The following is a 9838-nucleotide window of genomic DNA, read 5'->3' on the forward strand; positions in this document are numbered from 1 at the left end:
ATTAAGTTTCGCCCCCTAAAATGGCATGCCCTAATACCCCTTTGACTTTTTTTGTGTGAAGGCCACTTTTGAAATTAAGGGATGTTGCAAAAAGCAGTTTGTAATTTACCTTTCAAAAAACCAAACAAACGTTGAGGGAGGGGAGAGTAACAATTCTTGCTGAGTGTGCCTGAGACATTGAACATGCTGCTGCTTTTTGGCTCTCCTTCATAATTTTGGAAAGTTAACTTGTCCCAGGTAGTCCATTCCCTGGTTTATGGTCCTTCTGTCTTATAGATAAATTAGGTGAAATTCTGAAATTAATTAAAATCCTATGTAACACAACCTATTTTGTTTGCTTAATAATGAGATAACGCTTCCTTTGCTCCTTCGTGATAAGTTTTGCTACACATTTTATTCTGCTTCTTCTTCTCTCTTTCTTTGGACGAAGTAATTTTCAGTCTTGAATCTCACTTGGGGTGGGGGGTTGTTGCTGGATGCCCTGAGGCAGCTATGGAGGGAATTGCTGGAGAGTCAACACCACCAAATAAAATGCATGCATACTTTTTTCCACATTAAAATGTACATTTTATCATAATAACTAATTATTCTTATTGCTTTACTGCATATTATTACTTGCACTGGACCATAAAACCTAGACTAATAACACTAATTTGTCTTACATTATAGATTGCTCTATTAACTTTAACAAATCGGTTCACCACAGGCACTGATTGATAGGTACATTGTTCCCAGACTCATTTCCTTCCTTATAAACAATTATCCACACCGAATATTGTCTCTCTCTCTCTCTCTTTCCATTTTACATTGGCGAAGCAGGGCTCTGCACCTAATTCCTAAAAATTTACACTGACATACATCCTTGCCCTGCCTATGGAGCATCATGTTGTGTGAGGATGTGCTGGTGTCGCTGTAAAAATGCCCCTAAGCACCCATTTGCTATGACAGAACAGCTTGGGGTGAAGCTATTTGTCTCAGTCTAGAGCAGGGGTAGGCAAACTAAGGCCCGGGGGCCAGATCCGGCCCAATCGCCTTCTCAATCCGGTCCACGGGCGGTCCAGGAATCAGCGTGTTTTTACATGAGAAGAATGTGTGCTTTTATTTAAAATGCATCTCTGGGTTATTTGTGGGGCCTGCCTGGTGTTTTTACATGAGTAGAATGTGTCCTTTTATTTAAAATACATCTCTGGGTTATTTGTGGGGCATAGGAATTCGTTCATTCCCCCCCCCCCCCCAAATATAGTCCGGCCCCCCACAAGGTCTGAGGGACAGTGGACCAGCCCTCTGCTGAAAAGGTTTGCTGACCCCTGGTCTAGAGCTTGTTTCTACAATCACCAGAACCATATAGTCAAGCTTTTCCAGGCAGGACTGTACCACCTCAGACAACACTTCAGACACTTTAGACCACAGGTATGTATGGGGTGCTTGTGTGTTTGAATGATTTACTGAGGAAAAAACCCAACTTTCCTATGTGCAAAAAACTAACACGACAGGAAGAAGGATTCAGCCAAATCTTTTCCTAACATGCTACAGTGGTACCTTGGGTTAAGAACTTAATTCGTTCTGGAGGTCTGTTCTTAACCTGAAACTGTTCTTAACCTGAAGCACCACTTTAGCTAATGGGGCCTCCCGCTGCCACTGCACTGCCAAAGCATGATTTCTGTTCTCATCCTGAAGCAACCCGAGGTACTATTTCTGGGTTAGCAGAGTCTGTAACCTGAAGCGTATGTAACCTGAAGTGTATGTAATCTGAGGTACCACTGTATTTTTCTATGCTGAGGGATTTCATTCAAATGCAGCCCCCTCCCTTTAGCCTCTGTGAAAGTGGTACATTGTGGGGTGGCGAATGAACAATTGATTCTGTTAATAGTATAAACTGCCCCCAAAGCATTATTCTATTACCCCCCCCCCAGCGGGGCCATAATGCCCTCTCCCAATCTCCCATGCAATTCCACAAAGTACAGTTGCTTAGCAGTGGAATCCCATATATGTTTACTCAGAAGTCAGCCAATCAAGTTCAAACTCCTTCAAATAGAGGACTGTCCTCTGTAGAAGTCGGAACCTCTTTACCCCCCTAACAGAATCAATGATCCCGGCGGTCAGCTGGTCCACTTCTCTTGCTCCATTTGTGGGTTTCGTCTTCACTTACGGACGTTGTCCCTCAGTAGTTTATATTTCCATAATGTGCTATTTGGTGAGGCGTTTGGGGGAGGTAGCATCCATCTCCATCTCTGCAATGCACAGCTGTGTCTTCTTGAAATCCAATGCAGAGCTGCTGTCAAAAGTTCCCTCTCTCTTATGGGTAGTAAGTAAGTACCAGTATAAGGAGACCTTCTGCTGTGAACTTCCCTGTTGTCTCTGGTACTTGATGAAGCACCTGTTTGGGTAGCGGGTGGCTGGGAACTACCCAGGTTTGTCATGCTCACTGAACATGCCTCATGCGCGTACCAGTGTGCCTCATAAGCATAATGTGCTAATTACCATATTTTCTGCTCTATAAGACTCACTTTTTCCCTCCTAAAAAGTAAGGGGAAATGTGCGTGCGTCTTATGGAGCGAATGCAGGCTGCGCAGCTATCACAGAAGCCAGAACAGCAAAAGGGATTGCTGCTTTCACTGCGCAGCGATCCCTCTTGCTGTTCTGGCTTCTGAGATTCAGAATATTTTTTTTCTTGTTTTCGTCCTCCAAAAACTAGGTGCGCCTTGTGGTCTGGTGCATCTTATAGAGCGAAAAATATGGTATATTAGTCAGGTCTCACGAGGTGGAGAGGAGTATTGTGGCTTCACAAATGACCAGTCCCCTTTCCCCTGATTTAGTTATTATTATTTTTTGCTGCAAACTGCACAGTATTTTGTTAAGCCAGCATGGAGAGCCCTCTAGTCTAGCCATATCTGGGGCATGGGAAACAGATGCTACAAAGGACTGGACATGCAAACTTAATGTCCATTTCAGCATCTCCCATTCTAGTGCCTTGCAGAGATGCCTTGGGCTACAGCTCTCATCATCAACCTCACCTACCCCCCATCAGGGATGATGGGAGTTGTAGTCCAAAACATATGGAGGGCAGCAAGTTTGGGAAGTCTTCAGGGCAGATATGTATCTTCTCCTAGATGCCTTAGTCTTGAATTCACTCTGTGAATTGGGACATCCACATGTCGCTGCCCCAAAGGCTAATCAGCAGCTGCCATGAATGTAAAAGCAAGGGTGTTGGAACCTGTGACCTTCCAGATGTGATTTAACTACATTTCCCATCATCCTTGACCCCTGGCAACACTGGCTGGGGTTGATGGGAGTTGGAATTCAACACCATCTGGCAAGCCTCAAGTTCACCATCCCGGATGTAAGTGGAGAAACTCTTTGTATGATGGCTCTATGATGCCAACGATGGGGAAATTGTAGGCGTCCAGATGTTATGGGTTCCAGCTCCTACCAGCACCAGCCATCATGGCAAATGGCCAGGAAAGACAAGCAACAGCTGGAAACTCATGGTTTCTCCATCCCTGCTGTACAGGTAGGGAGAGATGGGAAACTCAGCGCCAGATGCAAATCCCCAAAGCGAAAACAGTTTCCTGTAAACCAGGTCTCATTTTGGGACCGTGGAGAAGGATCGGAAAAACCAGGATGATAAAAGATGCATGAGAACTCATGTAGCTACACACATTTAGACTTAATTTCAGTTTGTGATTAGCATTAAGTAGGTTTCGAGGACTGATTTGCAGGAAGAAATGGAAATGCTCAATTTACGTGGGCTAGGAAGGAGTCTCATCCCGAGGGGAATCAAGCGGGGGAGGGGGGATGCAATTTAAGTGGTTAGGTAATCTTAATCTGAAATGCACTCATTTTCTTCAGTTAGACCTCGAGATAAAGCTGATGCATAAAACTGATCCATGGAAAGGAAAGGTTAGACTATTTCTATGTTTTAAAGGGGCCCATCACCATTGTGGAGAAAACATTTTTATTTTTTTTGGTGTTCATTTTCTGTGTTCAGGATTGAGCTGTCAAATTACTCATTTAAATGCCAAAAGCAGAGACTGCTGAGTTTTCTGCATGCAATTTGTGATTTTGAGCGGAAGCCTCCTTGAACCAGAGTCTCTCGCATCTATAATTAAAAGGGAAGCGGGTTTGTTGAAAAGACCTATTTTCCGAAGATATAAACATCTTACATTATTTTTCTGGACACACGCATTCTTTCTGTTAGAAAAACTATGGGGCTTATGAAGCTGTTGTTTTTTTGCTGTGATTTTATACACAATGGAAGGGTGAGGAAAAGGTCAGTAATAACTCTGCGGTTGCATTTTCGCTGGGAAGAAAAAACCCGGCGTCCTATTGATCAATAATAAAATGGAAAAAGCACAACTATTAGCTTTTAACTTGATCTTCTCTGACCTTTCCCCTGCCATGTTGGCTTTGTTCTTAAATGTTATGCCTGCTGTTTCAAAGGTTTGTCCCGTTTAGTCTTTTATTTAATTAACACATGATCTTCTTTACCAGCTCTAATGTTGAAACAAGAAATTCACTTCCATCCCCTTGTTGAACCATTGTCTGGTTCACACCCTACACTTCATAACAACTGTTACAAATTGTAAGTGTTGTGAATGAATAGCTGGGCTTAAAATGGCAGTGGCGGGTGGGTCGTTGCAAGCCGTTTACGGGAAGTAGGATGTGGATGGGAAGCCCAAACAAACCCTTTGTGTTTTGGACCATTTGTGGTCGGACCTCAATATAAAACTGGTTATTAGGAGGCATACAAAGTTATCACAATAAATACTTTCGATGGATCCTTTGTTCCAGTGGTGTCATTGAGCAGAGGGCAGGGAGGATAACAGTAGGTGGCGCCATAGCCAGTGACAGGCAGAGCCAACTGATTCTAGTTCGGGCTCCATCCTACCTGCTGAGTTCTGCAGGGTCAACATTCCCCCAAACTTCCTTTTGTGCTGAATTTCTAGCCACAGGTCCTAGCCACAGGTCCATGCTTTAAAGCTCTGCGTCCAAGTGTTGTTGTTGTTTTTGCCCCAGAGCAAACAGCAATCCACAAGAAACTCAAATTGCTGTTTGTTTTGATTCAGTGTTAAAGGGTGGCAGAGCTTACCTAGGCTCCCTTGAGCCCTGGGCAAGGAGTTGCATGACCAGATTCCTCTGCCAAGGCTCCCAGAGGAGCCCGGCTGCCCAAAGCAGCGGAGGAGCAGCCCAGGGAGTGTGCATATAGGTATGTGGGTTCCTGGCCACTCTGAACAAGAGCAGAGATGCTCAATTTTTGCATCACCCTGAGCCTGCATACCTACGGGACCGCCTCTCCCAATATGCCTCACGGAGAGCCTCAAGGTCCATAAATTGCAACACCTTACTGGTCCCAGGCCCTAAGGAAGTTAGATTAGCCTCAACCAGAGCCAGGGCCTTTTCAACACTGGTGGAACGCTCTGCCTCATGAGACCAGGGCCCTGTAGGATCTGATTTCTTTCCGCAGGGCCTGTAAGACAGAGTTGTTCCACCTGGCCTTTGGCTTGGAGCCAATTTGATTCCCTCCCCCTCTTTCTTTTTCCTTTTTCCTTTCTCCTCCTGTGATGAGGCTGCATTTTAATATTTTAATGTTTCAATATTTTAATTGTTGTATTTCAATCTTGTTTTTGAGTTGTATTCATTCAACTTGTTTTTATTATTGCTTGTTAGCCGCCCTGGGCCCGGCCTTGGCTGCGGAGGGCGGGGTATAAATTATTATTATTATTATTATTATTAGTAGTAGTAGTAAGGGCCAACCTAACCATCCCCTGGTTTTGCCCCTGAAAAGTGCATTTTTCCTGGGAAAAGTGGCAGTGAAAAAAAAAAGTGCTCAGACATGGAGCTTTATAGTGCAGACGTGTGCCTAGAAAGCGCAAGGCAACAGGTAAGGCTGACAAAAAATGCTGCCATCTTCTCCAACTGTAAGTAAGATGTTAAGTTGTGGGTGAACATATCAGATGACACAGCGATTCTTCAAACAGCTCTTGTTTATTCAGAGGCCAGAACAGAACTGAGCTGAAGGGCTCAGTCAGCCTGCTTATATAGAGCTCCAGTACAACGTAACTGTAACAACTTTCTAAAACTATCCAATCACTGAACGTCACTTTCGATCCTTTATTTGCATAACTATCTACAGTATTCCCCTGCTGGCCCAGGGTGAGAACTTCAGTACATAACATGTAATGGTTCTAGGGGTTGCTTGTGCGTAAATCGGCGCCACGCTTGGCTGGGTTACCTGGGTGAACCCTTTCTGTCCGGACAGCCACCCATCCGTGGCTGTCACAATCGCTGGCAGAATCCATCAGTGGGCGTTTCTTGAACTTCTTCCAGCAAAGAAGCTCTTTGACGCCTAGTCTCCGCCTACTCTCCCTTCGCGGAAGCCTTCTGCGCAGGGAGGGTGTGGGCAGCAGAGGACCCATGCTCTCCCCGCTGGTCTCTGGCGAGGAGTCATGGAGCCACCTCGCCGATTCCCCCATCTGCCCCCCTTCTCCACTGGTGCTACGCTGATTTCCTTCCCCAGAAGATGGGCTGCCTCTTTCCCTCCTGGGACGCTCTCCGGAATACCTCTGGAGCCCTCCCTCTCCCTCTGGCTCCGATGGCAGTTCCCTGACATAACACAAGAACGTAGGTAGATGGGGTCTGGCTGAGGCTGGTGGGGCAGTGTATCATTTGCCCTAATAACCCGCCTCCACTCCCTTCCTTCCCAACCTTGAATATATCCAAGACCTATGGATCCTTCCCTTCCTGCCCTTGAATTTTCATTGCTCCCCTCATTGCCTCTGAAATGGTGCTCCTGTGAAGGAAGCCATTCTAGAAACAGGAGGAATGACATACATTGTGTGTCCTTGTAGGACCTGTTTTCCGTGGACAATTTTGCCTGTACCTTGGGCCACCCAGCTACATTCATCAGAGCAACCAAAAGACATTTCCTTCCCATCTCAGTGCGACATTGGGTGTGATGAATATCTCTAGGTCTCAGAAGGGGTGGAATTAAATATTTTCCCTCCCGGGAATTTGCATCTGCTGAGTCTTCTACGCATCATCAGAATGAGACAGTTTCATCACTGCTGAGCAAAGTCAAAGCTGGAAGAGTTATCCAAGCAATGGGGCAAATCGTTTGTTTGGGAAACCAACAAACAAAAACCATTGAAATTCAGCAAATTAAAATCATGCCTTTTTACATTCTGTTGTCAGCCTCAAAATTTTCAAAATTGCTGACTTTGGTTCCCCCTGCTATGAAGGGACCTACTACAACATTTATTAAATGCTATTTCACGTCAGTTGCTTACTGCCAAATGCTGGCTGCCTTGGTAAAATTGTTGGATGCCAAAATGCAGACAAGAAACATGGAACATTTATGGAATATTCAAACATCCAGGGAATATTTGCTATCATAAAATTAACAAAAGATTATGGCTTGGATCCAAATATTTTATGAGCACAATTGCTTTCACTTGGGAAGTAGAATTTTATCTCTGTCTGCAACATCCAAACCCTTGAGGGTGTGGGAGATTGAAATGGCTTGCCTACCACTGTGGCCACAAGGAAAGCCAACAGATGGGGACATGGGATGCTAGTGGATCCTGATAACCCAACTCCATATTTATATTTATGGCCTGTAGACCAAATAAGCCAATATAAGCTGACAAAGTAGATTATAAATTAAGAACAGAATCCATCTGAAATGATGCTCTTTTCAAGTTTTCTTGATTTCAACAGGAGAATTAAAGAAGTGTTTCAAAGCTCCCCCCCCCTTTGAAATCAATGGTCTTAACAGTACAGTGGTACCTGAGGTTAAGTACTTAATTTGTTACAGAGGTCCGTTCTTAACCTGAAACTGTTCTTAACCTGAAGCACCACTTTAGCTAATGGGGCCTCCTGCTGCCGCCGCGCCGCCGGAGCAGGATTTCTGTTCTCACCCTGAAGCAAAGTTCTTAACCTGAAGCACTATTTCTGGGTTAGCGGAGTCTGTATGTAACCTGAAGCGTATGTAACCCGTGGTACCACTGTACTTTACTTCGGTTGAATCCCAAGTAAGTAAAAGATTATTAATTGCAATCCTTCACAAAAGTATACAAGTGAGTTTAGAGAAAAATGAATACGAACCATTCTGATGGGTTTACAATTACGGTATGTGATGCAGCCAAAGTTACATATGAATATAATACAATAGGTCCTGAAAAAAATATTTAACTCTCTCCCATTGATATTTGGTGAATCATTCTTCTTGCTTTTATGCATGCAGTGAACATGTTTGAGAAATTAGCCTAGCATCATTATGTGTGTAAAGAATGTATTAAAATGTGTGTGTTCTTGATTTTTTTAATGGCATGAATAATTGTATCTTTATTAAAATATTACAGCTGTGTCTGGCATTAAATAATCCTTTACACATTCTCACCTTTTAGCCATAATTACATTTGTGGAGCATATCACAGGACTGTGGGTTTGGCTGAGCGATTCCCATTCTCCCTTTGTTTTTGTTTTCTGACTGAGAGACGTGGTCGGGGTTTCACAATGCCTTGAATATCAACACCATAAAATCCCTTTACCAATCGTAAATGCATAAATGCAATCATGCATACCTTTCTGAGTTATGAGGTGGTTGCACAGTTGGCAGGCTGGCTTGATGCTTTCTTGACAGGTTAGGTTAAAGGATTAAGTCTAGTCTGTCTTCACTTTGCCCTGGTTCTGACACACTCTAAAAAAAGTTACCGGCTGCCCGCGTGCTTCGCCTGACCTCTACATCTCCCTGGAGTGACAACACTTTCCTTTTTGCTCTCCAAAGGTCAAGGCAGATAACTTGTTGAGCCTCCCAGATACTGCCTTATCAGTGGCTTTTCCCTCCTGGCATCACACTTTGAAATAAATGCACAAACTACTGGAAGGAAAGAAAGGGCAAGATCCAGACAGAGTTAGGCACTTTTAAATGCCGCTGGTTTCAGCGGTTGAGAACAGAGCATGTGCTTAACGCTCTCCGTGATGTGTTTAAACTGCTGACTCCAAGATAAATGGTCAGGGAAGTTCTCTGCCAAAGCCTCTATTCCAGGCATGTCCAAAGTCCATTTCAGGGGCCTAATCCGGCCCGCTGGTTGGTTCAATCTAGCCCCGTGGCAGTTTCTTTCCTGGGGTAAAATCCTAAAGAAACCTCAACAACTTCAATCCTAAAAAAAGTGCAACAACTTTGGTCGGTCCTTTGGTCAGTCCCCACAGCCCTTCACTTCATCAGATATGGCCCTTTTTGAAAAAAGTTTGGACACCACTACTCTATTCGTACTCACTCTGTGGCAGAAAGGACTTGAAGCATTCTCGGCTTGTCTTGGCTTGCAGGGGAACGGCATCAGTGTTGCTGGAGAGCCGGACCTTGCTAGATTCAATACAGGCAGCAGCCTAGCGTGGTTTGCCGGCACCCAGCAACCAGGGTCCGTGCATGCTGGGTGATGGCAGTGAGTGGAGCCAACTGCGCCAGCCCAGCCCTCACCGCCAGTGCTGCCAAAGCGACCCCCTCACCCCACTGGAGCCAAGCAGCGCCATGCTGTGCCACCCATTCAGAGATGCTATTTGTGTTTCCCCCCAGTAAGCAATTCTTTGTCCCTCTGCAGCCTCCCTGGCTGCTACCCACACATTCCGATGTGAAAAAGCTCCATAGGAGGAGTTGCCTCATGATGTCTTCTCCTACGCTATAATTGAGGTGTGGTCACCTGGGAAGGCTTCAGAATTCGCATCACTGGCAAGTATCCTTTCATTTCATTCTACAAACACCTGTCAGCTGCCTCAATAGTAAGGGAAGCAGATTGAAAACCTTCTACCAAACCCACAAGAATTTCACTGAAGATTTATT

This window comes from Podarcis cretensis (assembly GCF_951804945.1).
Source record: "Podarcis cretensis genome assembly, chromosome: 7".
NCBI lineage: Eukaryota > Metazoa > Chordata > Lepidosauria > Squamata > Lacertidae > Podarcis > Podarcis cretensis.